At 41.9% G+C, this 23,482-nt stretch overlaps 1 long non-coding RNA gene across 2 annotated transcripts in view; it reads right to left on the reverse strand.

The window, feature by feature from the left end:
- Positions 1–23,482, reverse strand: part of LOC109305738 — a 137,883-nt gene that overhangs the window by 94,639 nt on the left and 19,762 nt on the right. Inside the window, exon 1 of one of the 2 annotated variants that reach the window (XR_002099695.1) lies at positions 9,320–9,934. The exons of the other annotated variant lie outside the window; for it this stretch is intronic. This is a non-coding gene — a long non-coding RNA (uncharacterized LOC109305738). Of the gene's footprint in view, positions 1–9,319; positions 9,935–23,482 lie in introns of those variants that run through there. 2 annotated transcript variants of the gene reach the window in all.

Below are 23,482 nucleotides of genomic sequence, written 5' to 3' on the forward strand. Positions count from 1 at the left end.
ATACATGTAAACAATATAAAAAAATGAAAACATAGAAGCAAACAAGTGAAAAGTTCAGCTACTTAACAACATTTACCTTGGACTCCATCACTCAACAGTGTACATCTTAAAACACTACATACAGACTTTGCATTATAACATTAATTCTGCTTTCCCACAAACCCCACTGCGGCAGAAGCCTCTTTTCAAAACAACCCTTCTACCCTCTCTCAGCTATTAGCTGTGGACATTTGGTGCAACAGTCTGGTTCCTGGGGAGACAGTAGTTTGATAAAGGAGATGACAGAAATTTGGCAGATTAGCTTAAATTCTCTCCTCTGTCAGCAGCTGCAGATAAAACCTTTTATACAGAATAGAATTTGAAAGATCACTCTAGCTGGAAGTTCTGTACATCAGCAGTTGCAGCCTTAGAGCAGATGGGGCCCTAGGCAAGATCGTCATTTGGGACTCCTTTGAGGCTTAATTTTGATGACCTATAAGCAAGTCAGACATTTTTTTTTCAATTTCACTTTGCCCTATCTATGAAACTGCATGAAAATATCTTAATACAATACTGACAATACAAATATTCAGTGTAATTAATTTTTATTTTTATAAAGTGTGGGGTCCCAGGCAGTCCTCTGGTTTGCCCTCCCCTAAGGCCACTATTGTCAATAGCTACCCTTTGCACAAAAAGCTTTCAGGTATGGCAAACAGTTCAGAATGACATTAAATCCTATTTTCCAACAGCTTATTGTACCAGACCAACTCAAGATTCATTTCTCCACTAATTATTTTGTATGTAGACAATTTAAAAAATTCTATCATGTGACAGGTTAAAAATAGACACAAACATATTTGAAGTCCAGTTTCAAGCACTATGTAGTGAAAGATTATGAAACCCCCCACAAAGATTATAAAAAAAAAAGTTCTGATAGACTAACTCTGTCTGCACTGAATTTATACCAGCTTCAAGGCTGCCTCAGAAACCAACGCTAGAGTCACAACCAAACACCTCCACACTAAATACATATGAAATCTGAAAATGTGGCAACTTTTCCAAAAAAAGTGTCCTGCTTAAACCTAGTTAATTGCAGCCTCTGCCATGGAAAAGAATTATTATTTTAGTTCTCAATGGCATCGCTATGAATTATAGGAGGACACTCCCCAGTGCTTTTTATTTTTACACTGGAATAATGTTTACTATTAATCCCTAAAGAAAAAGTTCAAATAGTTTTTAATAACACCTACTTCTACTTAATTTACTACCAATGGACTACATTACCACAGTTTCACCTTTATGAGAAGCATCACATTCCTCAATGTTGAGGGAAAAAATGAATTTCAAACTGACAGCAAAGCATAATTGACTTTTTTCATAGTTTCATAGTTTCTCTGTTTTCTCTTTGTTTTCAATAGGCTATATGGGTTAATGGTCCTTAGCACATGTTAAACAATATCCTAAATACTGCAAACACACAACTGCATTGGCATTTAAGAGCTTTGCCAGATAAAGGCCACAATAAATATCTTCATAATTAAAAGGAGAGAAGAGATATGATTATAAAGGAAGGATATAAGAGAGAAGTATCAGATAGGAAGAAAAGTAAAAAATGAAGGAAGAAGAAAAACACATGGAGATGAACTGAAAAAAACTGTAGAATTATGGATAGTGGAGTAACTAACCATTGAAATAATTTACTGATAGACACAAGTGAATTCAAGATGGAATGTATTTCTAAAAGATATGCTCTAGTCCTACCAGGAAGGCTAGAGTTGATGGTGGAAACACAACTACATTTCACTAAATGATATACCTGAAGCCATCCACTACATGATTCCTCTGGCCTTAACACTTCTGAATTTAAGTATTTTTCCTTAAAAAAAACAAGCAAGAAACTGAAATCTAATTTGAGGTGTTATTTATTTATTTATTGTATCTGCCATAGAATTATACTTCCTTACAAAATTCTTATGGTATAAAATGTGACAAAGGAAGTCTGGAAATACCTTATTCTCAAACAATTCTGTGGAAGATAATTTCCCTAAATTGTTAAAAAGTTTGAAAAAAGCAATTCCCAACCAATAGATTTGTATATGGAATAACTATGAAAATATAGCTTTGCATGACAGGTACTTTGATCCATTACTGCAGCTGAAAACCTCTTTTTTGTTTGAAACAGCAGCAGGAACAAAAAAGGCCTTTTCACATAAAGAGGGAACAATATATCAAGAATTATGAGATGTTGCCCCAGTTCTACACTTGTGTATTCCCTTGCATATCCAGTCAAATCTGTTTGCCTATATGCAGGATGAAGGGGCCAGGACTCTCCTCCTGGCTGAGACCCTTTCATAAACTTTTCTGGAGAAAAAAAGTTATAAAAGAAGCAGTGCTTGAACCAGGATTACATTCCATCTTCAGGAAGCACCTCAAAGGGTCCTGAAGGTAAAACCATCCTGAAGTGTCTAGTGAAATTCCATGTTACACTTAGGCCATACTAAATCTGTGGAATGTTAAGTGGTATTGAATTTAGAATATGCTGTGAGACATTGCAATTAAGGGTTAATACAATTTCTTTCTGCACGACTTTGACTTACCATTGGAGGACTTATGAGCAGAGGTGTGACTAGGAACTAGGCTCTTTCTTTTCTGGGGGGGCTGAGGGGAATGAGGGAGTGATATATCCTGGGATACTGGAGGAATGAAAATTGCTCATTTTATTTCTGTGTGCAGACTGAAGATACCCTAACACAAGCTAGGTAGCATGGCCCATAGTTAATCTTTGCCTAAAGTGATGTAATTGAAGTGCTCAGAGAACACTCAGTTCAAGTAATTGAGCTTTAATATGCAGATTTTTTCTTTTTAAGTGCCCTTAGCATGGTCTAAGCATAATGTGTAACTTCACCCTTAGGTACACAAAATGTTACAGTTCCAGGCACAATCACTTCTCCTGGCTTCAGGTCTACTTGCCCAAGTTAATTCTAATAAACAAAGTGAATTTTCCACAGGGTTTTCTTCCATCACTGGTATCAGCTCTTTATAGTATTTTGACCATCCTTGACCTTCAATACACTGATGACTGCACCATCCTTATGCACACGGAGGAAAACCTCCAGACTATGCTAGATCCTTTTGCAGAGGTCAACCAAACTTTGAGCCTTTCTTTCAACATCAAGAAGACTGAAGTTCTTTATCAGCCTGCTCTGGACCATGAGTGTGACCCCCTCCCCAAATTACCATAGAGGAAAAGACTCCAGAGGTAGTCAAGCACTTTCCCTACCTTGATAGCCACTTCTGTCAATGAGTGAACATTGATGAGGAGATCCAACACAGGATCCAGTGCACAAGTGCCTCTGGGAAATCACTTCAGCATGTCTTTATTGATCTGAATCTCTGAAAAGACACCAAGATCCGCTAAAGTGCAGCTGCCACCCCCAACCGCCTGTGTAAAACTTGGGTGACCTACCACAAAAGCCAGGAGAGGTATCACCAATGATGACTCCAGAAAATCCCGTGGTTTAAATATTCCAATTCAAATAGGAAGATCACTGGACAAATACCAGCATCCTTGCTGAAGTCAGTGTTACCAGGATTGAGTCAGTGATCCCTAAGTGCCAACTTTCTTGGAAAAGACATTGTGTGTGGATGCCTGACTCTCAACTCCCAAAACAAGTGCTCTATTCCCAACTTACAGTGGGAGACCTCATAGTGGCCAGAGGAAACACTAGAAGGCCACACTGAAGGCACACTTCAAGAAAACTTTGGGCCAAAAGGAATCTCATGAGGTTCAACAAGGACAAGTGCAGAGTTCTGTGCTTACAATGGAACAGTCCCATGCACTGGTACAGGCTGGGGGCTGACTGACTGGGCAGCAGCTTTGCAAAAAGGCACCTAGGTTAAGTGGGCAATAAGCTAAATATGAGACAGCAGTGCACCCTTGTTGCCAAGGGCTTGGGACAGACATTACACAAACTGATTTAAGTGATCAGAAACTGCCTTGAATGTAGTATCAGAATGAACTGATTTGGCTCAAACTGGTTTATGCAATGTCTGTCCCAGACCCCTTGTGGGTTTAAGTTAAATCTGAGCCCCCCAGGATCTCTGCATGCCTCTGGGCTGGATGGAGCCTGCTGTTCCACAGCAGGGCTGGCCCCTTCCCTCTCCTCCCTGGTTGGAGCTCGACACAGAATTGCAGACACAGCAGGGTCTGCTGGCTTCCCTGTGCCCTCCTCTTCCCCCCGTTCTCACCACTCATTGCTTAAGCAGAGATCCCTTCCTCCTCTCTGCCACAGCAGGGACCATAGGCAGCATGTGGTATGCTAGCTAATGCAGAGAGGTGTTTGTATGTGTCTCTTTCTCCAGTTTCACTGGGACAGGCAGATAGAACAGTGACCACTTAGGGCTTTTGGAGCTAATCAACAGGTCATCCAGTAAGCTGTTTAGAAGTTTGAAGTAATAATGTGGAAAGAGGCTATTGTTTTGCTAATAGGATAAGACTCTTATTCACTCCCCTGCTACTGCCACTGGCTTGCTCACCTATCAGTTTGCTGCAGACAGCATGACAAAGCAGGGAGGGAAATTGAAAAGCTCTGTATCATCAACAGATGCATGCACTGCACACCCCCGCTTACCTCAGAGTGCTAGCCCAGGGCTGGGGACTGGCAGCACTCCCACCCCTTAAGCAGCCAGCCTGGAAAAGCCTGGGACCATGCAGACAGACCTCCCTAATGAGAGAGTCCTGCCAGGGCCTGGCCATGCCCTCCTCAGGGTAGCTCCTTGCAGAAGGGAAGGCAGGGCTGCTCTAGCACCCCCCAGGTTTTAGCTTGAGCCACTACAGTCCTATGTCTGAATTTCTTCAGTCCATAGAGAATGTCTGTCTAGTTTCAAACCAGCTCACCCTAGTCAGGTTAGACTAACCTGCAAAGATTGAAACAATTCAGGCTTTGTGAATGTCTGTCCCTAGCCAAGAAGTCTATCAGCATTCTGGGCTGCAGGTAGGTGCCAGTAGGTAAAGGGAAGTGATTATTTCCCTCTGATTAGCACTGGTCAGGCTACATCTTCAGTACTTTTGGGCCACCCACTACTAAAAGGATACGGGCAAATTGGAGAGAGTCCAGCAGAAGGCAACAAAAATTGTGAGGTGGGGAAGATGACTTCTGAGGAGAAACTGAAGGAGTCTAGAGAAGAGAAGGCTGAGAAGGGATATAATAGCATCCTTCAAATACCTGAGGAGGGGTTTGAAAGAGGATGAAGCTTAACTGTTCTTAGTGGTGGCAGACGACAGAACAAAGAGCAATGGTCTTAAATTGCAGCAAAAGAAGTTTAGGTTAGATATTAGGATGAATTTTCTCACTAGAAGGATAGTAAAACATGGGAACAAGTTAGCCAGAGAGGTGGTGGAATCTCCATTTTCCAAGACCCAGCTAGGCAATGGTTTGGCTGAGATGATCTAGTTGGGGATGATCCTGCTTTGAGCACTGGGTTGAGATAAAGCATCTTGCCCTTGAAGCAGAGAAAAGACAGGAAGAAGGAAAAGGAAAGGAATCAGAGGTACGGCCTACTCTTCCCTATGGAAAGACTTGCAACTTCTGTGGATGGATCTGTGGCTTGAGGATTAGACTTGGAAGTCACCTCAAGATTCATCAGTCAGCTGTGGTAGAGATCATTCTCAAATCAAGGATTGATGCAGACACTGATGCTAACCGGGTAGTTTGTGGAATTTCTAATATTTGGTATTTTGTTACACACCTAATACCCAAGAATCAGAATTTTTATTGAAAAAATCACCTGTAATTCTCAGGAATTGGATGTGTAAGAAAATATCAAGTTGCCTTCCATTAGAAAAAAAGGCCTATTTATTATAGTAATGGGGGGAAAAAATTAAAAATATGGATTCTGAATGCAGAAGGACTCAAAGAAGAACAATTGCAAAACTTAAGCCGTTTGCACTATTTAGGTTGTGACATGTGATGTTAGAAGGCTTGAGGTAGGCAGGCAATGCTGCTGCATGCGGGCTTAGTTGCACTAAAGATGCTACCCAGCTAAATTGCACTGTGACAAGATTCAGCTCTGTTCAAATTCAACATCTTTCCTCAGAAGGGGGATTTTGATTTTTCTTAAATTGGGCTGACTAATGAGCCAGCTAGAGCTCTCAGTCAATACTAAGTTTGTCAAGTCCTCTCTAAATCATCTTCAAAGTCAGTATTATATTGACATTGTTGAGGTGTTTGGTATTGCTACTAGATTCTTATACCCTGAATCATGCACCTAAAATTTGGGTACAAGGGTAAGGCAAGATTAAACTCCACATTTTACAGGTAATTGTTTACTAGTAACTCGTCTTAAATCCAAGCATGCACAAAAATATTTTCCTGGAAAATCTCTAACCTGGATGTCATCTCCTCCTTAGCAAATACCTGTATACATGTAAAATTCAATGTTATAGGAGATTCTTTTATACCAATTTCAAATTATGACTGTTGCTGGCATTTGATGCCTAGAAAGGATGAATAATGAATCACATATGATTTTGCCATAAGTTTAGTTTACTCAAATACAATCTTTCTGCTAGAGATCAAGAATTAACATTTAAACGTTTCAACTGCTGTAAAATATCTGGGTATAATTTTGTCCAGCATGTACAATATCATTTAACAGGCCCAAATAATAAATAATGCCTTAAGTAACAATATACAATAAAAAACAGACACTTGCAAATTACTGAAGGAGAGAACATCCTTGAGGAAACTAATCTGTATGTATTTTGCTCATATGTTCTCTATTTTTTCTCTTTGTCCTAGATATGGAAAAGTTTCACTCATGTGCCTTAGTCTGATGCATTCTAGCAATGGATAGCAACTTTCAAACACATACACACTGAATAGCTAGGGAATGGAAAATAAACTGATGATCATATTTCAGTGTACTCAGGTCAGTTCATCATGTTCCTGGCTCCTTTTTTTGCTTTACTGCATAGACATGTAGAGTTCAAGTTTATGACAAGTAGCAGTTAAAAACTTGCATCTGTCTGCTTTAGCTAATCCTCTAGCAAGTTGTTGTTCTACTCCAGTTTATTCCCTTGACTAAAGTAACTACAGATGGAGTGTAAAACACAAAACATTTTTAGTGTGCTGTTTATCATGAGAAGAGAAGTGATGCAATGTTAAGCAAAGTATGGTATGTACTTTCAGTTGCTCTCCTCTGTTTCTACTCTCTCGGAACATGTGGTACCTGGTAACGTGTGAAAAAATGGGTAGTTAAACTGCAAGACTCATGCTGGAGTCCTGTCCACTTAATTTTCTTGGCTATTAGATGAAACAGGACTAACTGCTTATAAACAGATCTAAACTCATAATTTGAGAAGCGTACTGAGCAGAAAGGCATCATTTTGACAGAAAGATTCAGAACGTAAAGAAGTGGATGAACTGAAAGCAACAGCTAACAGTTCAGAGTGAGAGGCCAAGTGATAATAAGACTTTAGTAGCTAGACAAGATACTTGGAGCATTACAGTAACCTGCACAAAACAGAATGTTGATATATAAAGCAGACAGAAATGCAATACATGGAGACCTTTATGTGGACTGGGAATGGATGCAACTCATGCATCATGAAGTACTCCATTAACTTGAATGGAGGCACACTAACCAAAACTGCAGTTACATGGTAGTAAATTGAGTTTATTGTTCAGCTTGGGTTAGAAAAATATATTTTATGGACATTAAACTCGGCACTAATTTGTTGGCCTTGCCATCTGTTCTGGTGCTCCAAATACAGAAAGAGTCCAATGGAAAAAAAAAAAAAAATAGAAAATTAAATTTTCAGTATAGTCACATACCGAAATGTGTCATGGCAACATTCTGAATTATGCTGATTGCATTCTGAACTTTTCACGACTTGTTTATTTTTTTTCTGCTTGTCTTTCTAAACCAACAGATTGGAAACTGCTGTTGTTTTCATTTTATGCCATCTTGTGTTTTTCACATAAAAAAGAGCAAAACATCATACAATTGAGAAGTGCTGACATGGTAATTGCTCAATAAAGATACTTTTGATGTGCAGGGAATATGTTTTTCAGGCAAGAGGACAAATAAGTGATAAATCCATGTCTTGCACTGCATTGAATATCTACATTGTTCACCTACTAGTGGATGATGCTGACAACATCAAAGCCACTCTGTTCTGATTAAACAAACTAGATTTTTGAAGGAATAAAAGGAAGTTAATTTTCTAGTTCTCCCAAGAGCATACCAGGTTTGGATACAGGAGGTCAGAAAATTGCCTAAGGAAATAACTTTCTGCAAGTGCCAGAGGTCAGATGATGACATGCCAAGCATCTTCAGTAAAATGAGTAAGGCTCTATTTGGGTGTATGAGTCCCTCCATGTGGAGCTCACTGCAGGGTCAGTGCTGAATGATCTACTCTTTCAGCTGTTTCAAGGCACATTGCTCACTGGTATAAGTCCAAACAAAGTCAATGGAGTTATTCTTGGTAGTAGGGACTCAACCCACCAGTAGATATTTGTAAGATTGCTCTTCATTTGATGTCTCTAGTGAACCAAAACTCCACTGACTGCAACCTGCACAACAGGCACCAAATACCATATTGGGTAACACTAGAATCAACATGTAGAATATAGAAGCAATATCTGGAAAATGCTAATCTACCATACTAATTATCTTCAGAATGCATAGCAATATATTTTGTATACAGTAAGTCAGATAATCAAAAGAGAAAGATGAATTTAGCAATCCAGTTTAACTGACATTTTACAGGTGATCTCAAGATTTAATCTTTTTAAGGCAAGTTAATTATGTTTGCCTCTTCAAACTTTGTGCCTGCCCCCACCCATCCCCAAATAACTCAACAGACATAAAATGAAGTGAAATTAAAATATAATTTAATCTCTCCAACACAGCAAGAAGCTTGGAGCTGCTGGATACAAAACTGACAACAACTTAAAAAAAATCAAACCATATGGGGAAACTTTCATTTCCTAGTAGTCCCATTGTGTCTTGCAATTTTGGCTATATAGGGTTAAAGACCATAAGGACTTCAGTACTTGACCCTATATTTTTCCTGTTTGTTTAAAATTGAGGCGGCAACCTTTTTTCACCCTAACACTGAGTTCTCTTTAATTATTATTCAGCAAGCCAAACCTATTCACATCAGCACTTAACAATGTGTTTAAGTCATTTGGATTTTTAAAGGGATTAAAGCATGTGCTTAATTTCTTTGCCGCATAGACACGGCCTTCAATTTATGCGGTTGATTCAGTTACAAGATTTACTGGATATTTAACTGGGCATTTAAGATGCACATATTAACCCTGCGAAGACTTACCATGTGACTGACTTTATACACCATGACTTTCCACTGCCTTCAAGGGAACTACATAAAGAGTATCGAGTTAATCGTGTGCATAAGTCTTTCCATAATAGGGGGTATGCTAATGACCCAGGATGCATGAATAAAATGAAAAAAATAGGTCAAGATTTATCCCAACTTTTCATTCAATAATTGATTTGTAAGCAGGGCTAATAGATTTATCTATGATAGGCATATTATCAATTGAAAATGCAGCCCTACCTGGAAAAATCTTCAATTCTCTCATAATTTTAGCAGCTGTCTCTTATTTTGAAAAGAGGAAGGAGGAGGAGTGGTAATTTTTAACTTACTGGGAAACCTTTAGGATTAGTAAATGTTTAACTTGGCCACCTGAATATTCACTTAGGTGCATTCAAGCCATGATCTAAAATACTTGGAGTGGACTGTAAAAATAGGAATAAAAATGAGCGTGGTAGCCTCAGCATCTTGGTGCATGAAATTCCTTTATACAAATTCATTTTGCAGAGCTCGAAATTGTTAGCAACAGCAGCAATGGCAAGTCACATGATTCTGCCTAGTATAGAAGCAGATCCCCAGCACTCCTTCCTTCCCCAGCACTCTTCCCTGCCTACAGCAGGGGATCAGACTTGATGATCTAATAGGTCCCTTCTGATCCTAAAATCTGTTAAATCTATGAATCCATGCTAGTCTCCTGACTATAGAGTTTACCAAATATTACAGGAAGCTCTAATTCTTCATACATAGGACTTCCTTGAAGGACCAAGCGCCTTTCAATTAAATTTATTTATTATTATGCTAGGGACACAAAATCATGCTACTGCTGTGTGTTCCTCTCTCATGAAATTCCAGCTAGCTTTTGGGACTTTTATGAAAATTGTATGATTGAGTGGATGGAGGAGAACAGCCTTTGGCATCCATGAAGGACTGAGAGTTATGCTGTAGGAAAATCGTAGGTAGGCTGAGGTGTTTGGATGGGCTGGTACCGGAACAGAGAGTTCTTGTATCCCTTCAGAAAAGAGATATCCCTTCCGTGTCAACTGGCATGGCTATGCCACATGGGCAAATTGGTCTGATATCAATCCTACCATTCAGAGATAATGAGACAGTATTCCAAGTAAACACAGGCCCTTAAGTGTGGGAGATCAGTGCTTCTGCATAGTTTGACATGGAAGTGGAGCATCTGGTCTCTGTTGCATTTCTCACAATTAAAATGTCTTAACTATATCATAAGAAGATTCAAAACCTAGGGCAGACCAAATCTCATGAGATTCAGTGCTTTTTAAAAATCTGGAACGTCTTCTGAGTTCACAAAAATTGTTTTAGCTTGTGAACCCTTTTCCTTTAATTAAAACCCATGTCCCAGCTGGATGATTCAGTTAAAAGTAAATGTTTTTCTAGCTAAAGGGAAGACAGTGCTATGCAGCAGTGTAATTCAAAACACACATAACCTAAGGGAGGGGAAAACCTGGAAAACAAAAATTCCTTCTGACGTTAAGAAGCAAATTAGTTATGAGATTGCAAAACCAAATGACAGTTGAAAAAGAAAGCAATTCTAGGTGGCATGTGCAAAAGCATCGTATCATGGAACAGTTGAAATAATTATCTACCTGAAAGATGGTGTGTTGTCTAAACTAAGGGCCAGGACTGGGTCCCTGGTCCCTGGTTTTATCTTTGCCTTACCCGCTGACTCTATACTAACCTACAGTACCTATACTGGGAGTCTCTAAGCAAGGTATTACTCAATGTACTTTGCAATGTAGGTGAATAACAGGTACATTTTAGACCTGTGCGAGTTGGCAGCGATCTGATCCAGCTTCGGATCTGACTGCTTTGGATGGCCGTGATCCGATCTGGATCTCCAGACCAGGTTTCTGCCTCCATCCAGTCGAAGCGGCTCTGAAGCTTTGGAGCTGCCTTGGAGATCTGGCCATAGGGTATAATGGGGAAGCAATGAAATATCTATAGCTCTGTTGTTTTTGGTCTGATTTGGATGAAACATACAGGGATAGTGGCCTCTTCTGAGAACATGAAACCTGCCAAATTTCAAGAAGATTGGTGCAAGGTTTGGGGGGAACTGTACCCCAAATTAGTGAAAGCCAAACTTATGTCACGGCTCTGTGTCACACCACGGGGGAGTCAACACTGCCGGGGTGGTAGCTCTTACTGAGGCCACAAAGCCTGCCATGTTTCAAGAAGATTGGTGCAGGTGCTCAGGGGGAACTGCACCTCAAGCCGCAGACAACCAAAACTGGTGCCATGGGTGATACTGCATGTGTTAAGGCGCAGCGGGGTGACAGCAGCAGGGATGGTGGCCCTTGCTGAGGCCACGACGCCTGCCAGCTGTGGAGGAGATGGGTGCAGAGGGGTTCTGGGGCCCTGCACCCCTACCTGCTGACAGGCAAAACTCGTGCCAGGACTGTCTCTGTCCTGGGGCAGTTGATTGTCTGTATCGAGTCTTTCCTCTCCTTAGCCTGGTTTTGTATGTGCTCATTGATGCTTGTTAAGTTGTTGTGTAGTAGCTAGGTCCTGTGTATTGAGCTGGTCCCTGAGTCCCTGAGTGAATCATGATTGATTGGTAACAGGTAACACAGCAGCTCAGCAGCCAGGCCTGCAGCAGTGTCTCCCCTCCCCGCCCCAAGACAGACACAGTCAGTCCCACAAGCACCCATGGCACCAGTTTTGCTTGTCCACAGCTTGAGGTACAGTTTCCCCCCAAACCCCTGCACTGGTCTTCTTGAAACATGGCAGGCTTTGTGGCCTCAGTAAGAGCTACCACCCCTGCAGTTTTCACCCTGCTATGTTGTAACACCTAGATGTGACATGAGGTTTACTTTCAAGAATTTGGGGTACAGTTTCTCCAAAACTTGTGAACTTATCTTATTGAAACTTGGTAAGCTTCATCTTCTCTGCAGAGTCTACTGCCCCTGAAATTTCATTCAAATTGGACAAAAAACCCCAAAGTTATAGATATTTTATTGTTTCCCCATTATACCCTATGGCCGGATCTCCAAGGTGGCTCCGAAGCACTTCGGGAAGCCAAACAAGGCAGCACTTCGACCTGAACGTGCTTCTGCTTCTGACCCTGAAGCATCCCAAGCTTCTCTGGATCCAAAGCTCTGTCCGAAGCCTCGCACAGCCCTAGTACATTTTACTTGCTCTGTAACAAAAGCATTGCCATGGTTCAGGGAAACCATATTTAGGGAGTATTTTCATACCTATGCTGCTAAATTTGTATTTCATTTAGCTGGAGAATTAACAGTGAAGTAAAACACAAGAAGAAAAACTTACCTTAGCAACCAGAATTCATTGTCACTGTAACAGGCATTACAGAATAGAGATTTACAGTTAATCTGATTTATATCTCCTATTTTTCTACAATCTGAGCCATCTAAAAACTATCAGCACTAATACTCTACCCCGCAGGGACCAAGTTTATCAGTGAACATGAAGAAAGAGACTCTGTAGTTGTTCTGAGATCTCCAGGGAAAGAAAGAAGCTAAAAGTGTGACACTTACCTGGTGATACCATTTTCCTAATTAAAAAAACAAGTGTGGAAAAGAATAAGAAGCTAAAACAGAGAGCTTTGTGTGATTGCGAATACAGTGCAATGGGGAACATCTGTGAGAGCTTTTGACAGTATTCCAGGCCTTAATAGTTATAGAAACAAAACAATTAAAAAACTGCTAGTTGAGTATGAAAAGTGAGAAACAAACTTACAATGTATGTCTTCAATACAGGTCAGGTATGGGAAAGACGGGACACATGGAGGACTCCTCAGGTTAAGCTACTGTGCACATAGGTTTACACTGAACTCAAACCAAAGAGATCAAAGGAGAAGGAGAAAGAAGATTTACTTTGCTTAATGAAGATATCAGTGTTGCTCATTCCTGTTTATAGGAGCAAGATGGTTTTTTGGGTTGCATTCTGTTTCTCATCATTATAGTCAAGTTGTCTCTGCTCCTGCGGGAGTACATCACCACTGTCTCTGGCTCAGGCAAGTGATTCAGAGAAGCAAGAGTAGATACTCTCCTCTCCTCCTACTTTCAATCTCCTCACAGCTACTGCTAAGTGATCAAGTGTGACCTTTTCCAAACTGTCCCCATTTGTTTATTTAAATCTGAATTTAGAGGAGGAAAGAAGGGTCATTATTAGGCAAGGGAACAATGCAAGTCCTACTCTGCTTGCAAAAGACTCACCCTTATTTATTTATTACAAATAAAAGAATCTGGGCTGGAGAAAAAAGAAACCATAATTACAATAGTTACTTTTAACTTTGACTTAAAACACAGCCAAAGATTTTTAATATTCTGTATTCCTTTTCTTGATGGCCTGCACACACAGGTAACTGTTCTTAAACAAACCAGAGTAAGTTGCTTTTAAACTTGAGCTACTTCTTGGCTCTGGGTTTCCAAAGCAGTTAAGCATTTTTATATTTAACCTTAAGGATGTATTTTGTTGCTGTAATATATTAAATGCATAAAATAAAATAAAAAAATCATTGTTAAGTTTTCCTAGGTGTACTGTAAACAGGGCCCTTCTGTGTATATATGTATTTTTGGTAACTTGCAACTTAGTTGCCTGCCATTTGTAGTCAGGCTCTTCATACAACACCTTAGTAGTAGGGCACCTTTTATTTACCCCACTCCCTAGAGCTGGTTGCATTTTTTGCTGTGATAAGATGGCTGGGTTTTTTGTATGTAGTTCCTCAGAAAACAGCAGCATTGGTGATTCTCCTTATTTTCCTTCCCATCTCCAGGAGGGAAGAGCAACTCTCAGATGCACATGAAAATATTGGACATGGAGATTCATAATCAAAATTTCTCTTGCATGTGAGCCCTTGTGCTCTTATGATCAGTCAAGCTCACTCTTATCAGAGTTTTGTGGCTCATACATTTGCAAGGAAACCTTTCCCCTCAGCTCTGAATGTCAGAGATGTGATGCACACAGTCAGTATGTAACATTTTGTTTCTTCTTAAGAGCTGGTGTAGGTTTGTCAAAGTATTCAGCTGTTCCACAAAGGTTTATACTTCTTGTAACAGTAAAGGCTATACACATGCAGCATGCAATGTGCATCCATCATGTTTTGCTGTACAATGCCATTCCAGTCTAACTATTAAGTAACGGAACTGCTTGATGCAGCATAATTAGTAATCCTGCTCATATATTTTGCTACACTTTATTGCTTAGAGAGCTAACACTGCAAAATGATTGTTTTTTCTGGAAGAAGAAATCTCTTCAAATCCCAAATCTATCATCATCTGTACTGTACAAGGATGATGTGGCAGCTCAACAATTGTTTTCCTGCTGGGATCTGATGTCAGCCTGATGCCTAATTATTCATCTGTATTTGTTTAAGTATATGTAGATTTAAACTATTTTTTTAACAGAAGTGAAACTGTTTGCTTTGAAAGTGCAGGGCCAGATGTTGGCAAACCCTGTTCAGGTGTTATGCTGGGAAAGGATACGGGGGAAAGGGAAAGAGAGGCATGGAGTTTTTCTGCTACCTTGCACCCTAGGGAAAGTCCTAGCCAAAATCACATTCCTTGTCTTCCTGAGGATATCTTGTTACCACCAGTGCTAGCTTACAAGCCTAGTAAGGGTGGCCTCTGCCTCTTCTGCTATGCCACATAATATTGCTTGTATCAATTGATTGCACCTTGCTCCTTTTCTAATGTTAACAGAAAGCCTGTCGCCTGTAAAAACTCATGCTCTCTTGAATCAGTTAGCCTCCAAGGTGCCAGCATGCCCTCTGTCCTGCCTGACTCCAGACTGATAGGGCTAATTTCCTTTCTAAAGTTAAAAGAACTGATATCCCATAATCTTGGTAAACAGCAATAATTCCTTCAGCACCTCCTGCTGCACCAAAACTTTTCCTAGTGCTTAAAGCCACTCATTTTACTTACAATTACAAGTACCAACCCTGAAATAATACTGATATCGACAGTTATGGAAAACTTTATAGTGGGAACCACAACTTGCAAAGGACTCTAAAAGCAAGCCGGGAAAACGTGAGAATCTGCAAGATACAAAAATGCATATTTGTCTGAAAAATTGGGCACTTCGTAATTACAGTTCCCCATTTTGACCTCTACAGGCAAGGTCTGGACATTAAACTAAAAGATTTTCAGCCTGTAGAATATGCATTGGTACTTGCATTCCCTTTGGAATTTGGAAGGTGTATTTAAGAGGCCTGTCAAAAAAATGTAACCCTAAGCCTAGACACCCCCAAAAAGAAGTTTGCTGAGTTTAAGAATGCTTGGTTGTTGCTGAATATTGTGTTATCCATTTGCCCCTGGATCACACATGGAAAGTCCAGCACCTTAGAGAGAAGTAGGAATGAAGTTGCTGTGTGAGATGAGGAGACTGGAAGATGTTTTAATTTGCTATTGCAACTTACTTCACATTTAATTTGATCCTGGAATAACCAAGTATCTAATCTGAAACTACGTATTGTGGGCATGTCCTTAAATGACAGGTAGGCAGACTCTTCCACAGTCATTTGTCCCCTGCTATACTTTATAATTGTAAGGAAAAGAAAAAAAGTTTCCAGTTTACACAGGCAGTTCCATTCTAATTTCATATCTACACAGGCAGGGAAGAATGAGGAGGAGCTGACTGGAAAAGGCTTTACTTCCTGGCCAGGGACTGACATTACACTTCTACTAGTATAAATGATTGGAAACTGGTCTATACCCATAACAGAACACATATTTCTTTGGCACCCATAGATTGGTTTAAAAATGGCAGAACTTGGTCTAAGATTTGCGCCCTCGGCCCGAAACAAAGGTGAATGTGTGTTTCATTCACTACTGATCAAAACTACGCTGCTTATAGATAACAGCGTAACTTAGATCAATTCTGCCTCAGGTGTTTTTAATGTCTGTACCTAACCGCTGTTGATGATGTGCTATCACATTACTAACTCTAATTAGGGGAGGAGGGGGCAGAAAACTGCAGTTGAGTTTTTAATATGATCTGTAGAAGAGTGACTAAATCAACACTTGCAGGATGATGGCTCAGAACTTACTGGTTAGAATCCCCCTCTTAATGGTATTACTCCTAAGAGCTAGGATAGGCTTTCATGAACACTGCTTCCTTCACATGAGCTATGCTGGTATGGAGAGAATTATATTTAGGACAAGACTGTAACAGTATAACACTGAATAAGAGCTGATCAACTGTTTTACTGAAGGTGGGGAAACTGGAATGGAGTCAGATCCCATTCACCATAGGTAAAAATGTTATAATCTGGTCTTTGGTGGTCAGAACATCAGCAGCAGCTAGCAGCCTCACAATGTCAGTATTCCAACACTACCCTGGTAGAATGGATTTGCTGTGGGAAGAGGATGTATAGTATGTGATTAATTCAAAGCCTCTGGGACCATTAAGCTTCCTTAGGTTGGAGGACAGCCATACATAACAATCCTAGCATTTCATTTGACAAATGCTTTCCTAGTCTACCATATTCTCTGCAGCATAGCTCCAAAGTCACTAGCCATGCAATGGTGACTATAGTGAGAGGGGCAAAACCACAGCTATACACTTGCCATGCCTTACCCAAACATTTCCCATCCAGGTTAAGGATAGAAACAGACATTGCCTGTCATCTCATTTTTGCCACCATAAACATTTTAAACATTTTTATGGTGGCATAAATTGTGAGCCTATAGATGTCATCGTTCTTTGTCATGCCACATCAAAGGAAGATCTGTGGCAGAACAAAGGCACCTGCCTATATCCCAAGAGCATCTGCCTGCTTGCCTCACTTACAGAGAGGTACCAGAGGGTGCTTTCCATAAGGGTAGCAGTTGGGGTTCCCCATTCAGCCAGACCTGGAGTGAATCTGGCTGAGCTGGGAAAAGCCCTTCTCTGCTCAGTCAGAACTGCCCCCCCCCCGCCAAGTTGTGGGGGGTGGGTTTGACTGAGATGGGAGATTACATTGCCTCTTGTCCCTCACCTGGGGGCGGGGGGGAACAGGTGACGCATTTGCACAGGAAGTGGATTAGGTGAGCACATTGTGGCACAGCTGATCTGCTCAGAATCATAGAAAGTTAGGGTTGGAAGGGACCTCAGGAGGTCATCTAGTCCAACCCCCTGCTCAAAGCAGGACCATTCTCAACTTTTTCATCCCGCCCAAGATTTTGTCTATCCAGGTCTTAAAAACCTCCAGGGACAGAGCTTCACCACCTCTCTGGGTAACCTGTTCCAGTGTTTTACTACCCCCTAGTGAGAAAATTCTTCCTAGTATCTAACCTAAACTTCCCTTGCTGCAACTTGAAAACATTGCACCTCGTTTTGTCATCTACCACTACTGAAAACAGTCTAGCTCAGAGACAGGCAATTATTTTGGGCAGAGGGCCACTTACCGAGTTTTTGCAAGCCATTGAGGGCCGCATGGGTAGCCCCACCCTTGGCAGGTACCCCACCCCTTGGTCATCATCTTGGGACCAGAAGTCCTGCCCCCTAACCCCTGACCTTTGCCATTAGAAGTCCCTCCCCTTGCCCCCAGTAGTACCCCCTTCAGCAAAGGATTTTCCATCTGTGAACCAGAAAAATACCAAATTATATTCTAAAAATCAAAAGTACTACAACATCCATTAATTTCATTTCAAAAAATATTTTTGTCCTGATTTACATGTGTTTGTGTCGTGCACATAGAGGTGATTGCACAATAGCATAAAATGAATTCTTACTCTTGCATATTGTGGTAGGGAGGAGATGTTATAGGTTTGTGGGTACGTGGGTTTGGGTGAGGGGGTGTGCGTATGCAGGATTTGTTTTGGGGGGTGGATAGGTGTCTGGGGTGGGTGTGTGGGGTATGCGTGGGTATGGGTTTTGTGGGAAGCTGTGAGTATGTGTGGGGAGGGTGGCTGCGGAGGGCTGTGGCTTGCGTGGACACGGAGGGTTCACTCACAGCCTTCCCCTTTCCATGGAAGGCAGAGCCCCCACCAATGCTCCTGCAAGCCTGAGCTCTGCATTCCTGCTGCTCCTGGCCCCAGGGCACCAGCACAGGCTCCATGCTCCCACTCACTGCCACTTGCCCCGTCTGTCACTGCTGCCCTTCTCCTGCCCCTTCCCCATCCCTGTCTCCCCTGCTGCTCCAGCACCATGTCCCAGCTGCCCCTGCAGTTTGAGCGCTGCAGCTGGGAACCATGTGATGCCGGACAGTGGCGGGCAGCGCATGGTGAATGGGGAAATGGCAGTGGTAGGCGGGAGGAAGGGGTAGCAAGTGGGCATGTGGAGTGCAGTGACAGTCAGGCAGGAGCATGGGATCTGTACTGGTGCACTGGGATCACTGCTGGCAGGGCCCAGAGTGGAGAGGCAGGAGCATGGGGTTTGGGTTACCAGGGACTCTATGGAACTTGGTTTCATTGCTCAAGCAGGGAGAAGAGGGAGCCAGCCCAGCTTCATAGAGCCCAGACTTGAGCCAGGCAGAAGGCCGGGCTTGCTGCTGAAGCTGTTTAGCTGTGCTGCCAGCTCCCCCTGTGTCCTACTGCCCCTGGTTCCTGTCATCTGACAGGCAGCTAGGGACAGATAAATATTAATTTTCTAAATTTTTAGGAGCCCTGTGGGATGAATAGAATAGCCTGGTGGGCCAGATATGGCCTGCGGGCGATATTTTGCCCACCCCTGGTCTATCTCCACCCTCTTTCAACCCCCCCTTCAGGTAGTTGATGGCTGCTATTAAATCCCCTCTCAGACTTCTCTTCTCTAAACTAAACTAAATAAATCCAGGTCCCTCAGCCTCTCCCTCCAATTTCTCTACTTCCTTTCTGTAGTGGGTGGCCCAAAACTGAACACAGTACTCCAGATGTGACCTCACTAGTGCTGAGAAGAGGAGAAAAATCACTTCCCTTGACCTGCTGGCAACATTCCTACTAATGTAGTCCAGTATGCCATTAGCCTTCTTGGCAACAAACGCACACTGTTGGCTCATATTCAGCTTATTATCCCCTGTAACTCCCAATCTTTTTCTGCAGAGTTTCCCAGCCAGTCAGCCTCTAACCTGTACCAGTGCATGGGACTGCTTTGCCCTAAGTGCAGCACTTTGCATTTGTCCTTGTTGAACCTCATGAGATTCCTTTTGGCCCAATCCTCCAATTTTTCTAGGTCACTCTGAATCCTAGCCCTACTCTCCAAGTTGGGAGGAGTACTAGATACACTGGTGTCATCTGCAAACTTGCTGAGGGTGCACTCCATCCCATCTTCCAGGTCATTGATGAAGACATTGAACAAAACCAGTGCCCAGACTGACCTCCTGGGCACTCCACTTGATACCAGCTGCCAACTAGATATTGAGCCATTATTACCCTCTGAGCCCGATGCTCCAGTCAGTTTTCTATTCATTTTACAGTTCTTACTTGCTTAACTTTGCCTGCAAGAATGTTGTGGGAGACCGTGTCAAAAGCCTTGCTAAAATCAAGGTATACCACATTCACTGGTCTCCCCGCATCTACACAGCCAGTCATCTTGTTATAGGAGGCAATCAGATTGCTCAGGCATGACTTGCCCTTGAGGAAACCATGCTGACTGTTCCTAATCATTTTCATCTCCTCCACGTGCTTCAAAATGAATTATTTGAGGATCTGCTCCATGATTTTTCCAGGGATTAAGGTGAGGCTGACTGGTCAATAGTTCCCTGGATCCTCCTTTTTCATTTTTTAAAATATGGTCACTATATTTGCCCTGTTCCAGTCATCCAGGACTTCTGATTGCCATGCATTGTCAAAGATGATGGCCACTGGCTCAGTAATCACATCAGCCAACTCCCTTGGCACCCTCAGATGCATCCCATCCATCCCCATGGACTTGTATATGTCCAGCTTTTCTAAACAGTCCCTAACCTGTTCTTTCACCACTGTTGGCTACTCACCTGCTCTCCTAACTCTGTTGCCAGGGAGCTGGCCTTGCCTGTGAGACTGAGGTGAAAAAGGCATTGAACACTTCAGCTTTTTCTGCATCCTCTGTCACCATTCAGTGAAGTACTCACACTTTCCCTTCTCCTTCTCTTGCTACTGACATAACTTTTTGTTACCCTTCACATCCTACAGCACACAGCAGCTATGATTTGGTTCTCTATGTGACAGGTTCTCTTGCAGCAGCAACAGCTAAGCAGAACAAGTCTCACACAAGGAAATCCAGTCCCTCTGTCTGGCTACCTTAAAGAAGTGCAACTCACAGTAACATCATTGGTGTTTGTTCTTTTACAGACAACTCTCGAAAACAGCCATTATTTCTCTCTCTTTCATTAGTAACACTTAAAAAAACCTCTTTTTTTTTTTGAAAGACTCTACTAAAGTGACAGCTATCCCCCCCTTGAAAAAGGAAATACTAGGAAAAAAGGCCACATTATTCAAATAATTTGAAGATTACTGAGTATTTCATTCAATAGTATCCACAATGAGGAAGTCATATTGTTTCTAAGTTGCTGTTAGCCATATAACTGAATGAAAGTCACTATTTCCCAGAGTTTGCACCAGTATGAATGGGTTTGAGTAACTTTTTATTTAGTGAAGGTTTCTACAGCAGCAATAGTAAATAATGTATTGGGGAGGGGGCAGGGAGGACACTATATGCAATAATTACCCAGCACATTTTTATGCTAGTTAACCCCCTTTACTCATTAACGGACCCCTGGACCTCTTACCTTCTCGGTGTTATATGGAATGAAGGAACAGCAGTCTGGAACAGATTAACAACCCATCTGGTCTGTTATCTTGTCTTTGATGAGGGAAAAATCAGATCATTCAGAGAATGACCTAAAATGTCCATGGAGCAACTAATGGAAAATACTTCATTCTGGGAATAAATTTCTTCAAGAAAAGAAGGTGCTTGTTTTGCACTAGTTGAATTTAGATGCACATAACTTGCATTCAATTCAGCGAATGTTGTGGATAAGCCTACACTAAAATCCAAAGGTGTGATCATAGCTTGTGTAGATGTACCTGAGACAGTTTAGCACTCAAACTAGGGTAAGTGGTAAGAGGGATTTCAGGTGCCAAATGCTTCCCAAAGACCGTTTGCCACTGTGTTTAGTCTGCTGCTATAGGGATTTTAATGTTGACCTGGGCACATCTGCACCAGCTTCAGTCAACCTTTGACTGCAGTGTAGATAAACAATATATTGATTTCTAATTTAGCCATGCCTTTGTGTAATGCACCAAAACCAATATACTGTTTATGTAAAGTGCCATGAGTTAGAGTGGAGGCCTATATGTCTGTCAGTGCCTAATATGAAATGCACATGGTTTTTGGAGTTCAAGATGTCTAGCTGCTCAGTGGTATATATGTATAGTGTGTGATGAAAATTACATGTGTAAATATAATGGAGTTGGAGTGTGCCATGTACCCTAAAGCTTCTCAAACTTCCCTCCCAACTACAGAGATGGTCCAAGACATGACATCACAAAAAACCCTTGCCTAAGTCTGGACCCTCATAAACCTAAATGTTCTCTGTCTAGTTAAAAATATCAAAAACTAATAAAATAGCAGCATTCCTTCCGAATACCCACCCTCTTCCCTCTGGTGGAGGGCTGGAACCCAGCCCAGGCACCATTTTGCCCTAGGAAGAGGGAGAAGGATCCATCTACATTATGAGCCCTACAAAGTCAGCCCAGGCAGGGTGCCACTGAACAGTAAAGCTTTGGTGGTGACTGAGGCAGGGGTGGAGGGTCTTCTCTTACTTTTTTGTTAGGATTCTTTTCATATTTAGTTTTGGGTTTGCAAGGGGGAGGATTAGATGTGTTTTCTTGGGGAGGGGGTGACAGCCACATCCCCCTTACAGGAGGTGGGGTATACACTTGGAGGGGATGTGGGGAAGAGGAACAGGGATCAACCTTGGTATTTGAGTTGGTGGGCAGGGAGGAATATGGTTTATTGTCACTCGATGTGAATAGCTGCTGGGAGGCATGGCTGGGATTAGCAGGAAGGTGTGCTTTTGTGCAAAATTGGGCAGTGGGGGTTGTAGGGAGGGGAGAATTGAAGTTTTCAGGTTTTGAGGTGTTGTGTGGGGAATGCTGTCTCTCGTTTGTTTGTTTATTGCAAATTACTTTGAACTTTTTGGATAGGATAGGATATATATCTAATACATAAATACATAAATAATACTTGCAGTTATTTATTGGGGGTGTGTGAAACAGGCTGTATTCGATTTGGATTTGGATTTGGCCAGAATCAGGGACAGTGATTCAATTTGCTGATTAATATCACTGTTCCCACTTCAATTCAGCTGAATCCGAATCTGAAGATTCGATGCTGATTTGGAGAATCAGTGATTCAGCCATAGACACAGCTTTACATGTTTTTTCTACATACCTCAAGGTACCAGGCACAGCTTGTGAATGCTGCAATGGTGGGGTGGATGGAGTGTCCCACAGAAGCATGGGGTGGCCCCCCGGCATGCTTGGCGACGAACCTGGAAGAGAACTGGAAGTATTTTCAGTCCATTTCTGGGTCCACTGCCGAGCACACAGGGTCCCCTCTGTCATGACCCCCAGGCTTGGCGATTGGACCGCAGGTGGTGTCCCTGACCCAGGAGTCACCAGTCACTGAGCCAGAGGAGATGTGGGGGGGGCCCTCCCATGTGCTCCCTGGCAGATGCGGAAGTGGACCAGAACTGTTTCTGGTCCACTTCTGGGACCCCCTCTGCACTCCTGTGGGTTGGCTCCATTCGCCCCACCATCACAGCATTCATGAGCTGCCTGGCAAACTCTTTGGAGTAAAAAGCCAACATTATTGCATCGTAGGGAAACAAAACAAACACAAATTATTCCAAAGAATTTATTTCTCTTAGTTTCTTTTTTGCAATGGATCCTAAATCTTATTGATTTTCAAAGTGTTTAATGCATTTTTAAAAATGGAATTAAGTTTTCTAAGTCACTTAGATGCTTCTAAACCACACTAAAGTCATAACATCTTTGTTTTATAATTTCTAAAAAAATTATGTCATTCATCTAATTTACTTTTAAAAATAGTTTACTGTGTGTACCTTCCTGCTCTCATATGCACTAAGCCTGAGTAATAAGCACCCCCTATCCCTGCTCCTGAGCTCTCAGTCTTCGAAACACTTGAGGACACTGTGGACATATATGCTTTTAACAGGTCCACTCTTGCATTTCCAGGTTTGGAATGTGTGAGTAAGGTTTGGCCAGAACAGAT

This window comes from Crocodylus porosus, unplaced genomic scaffold (assembly GCF_001723895.1).
Source record: "Crocodylus porosus isolate Cpor-Errol unplaced genomic scaffold, CroPor_comp1, whole genome shotgun sequence".
NCBI classification, from domain to species: Eukaryota; Metazoa; Chordata; order Crocodylia; family Crocodylidae; genus Crocodylus; species Crocodylus porosus.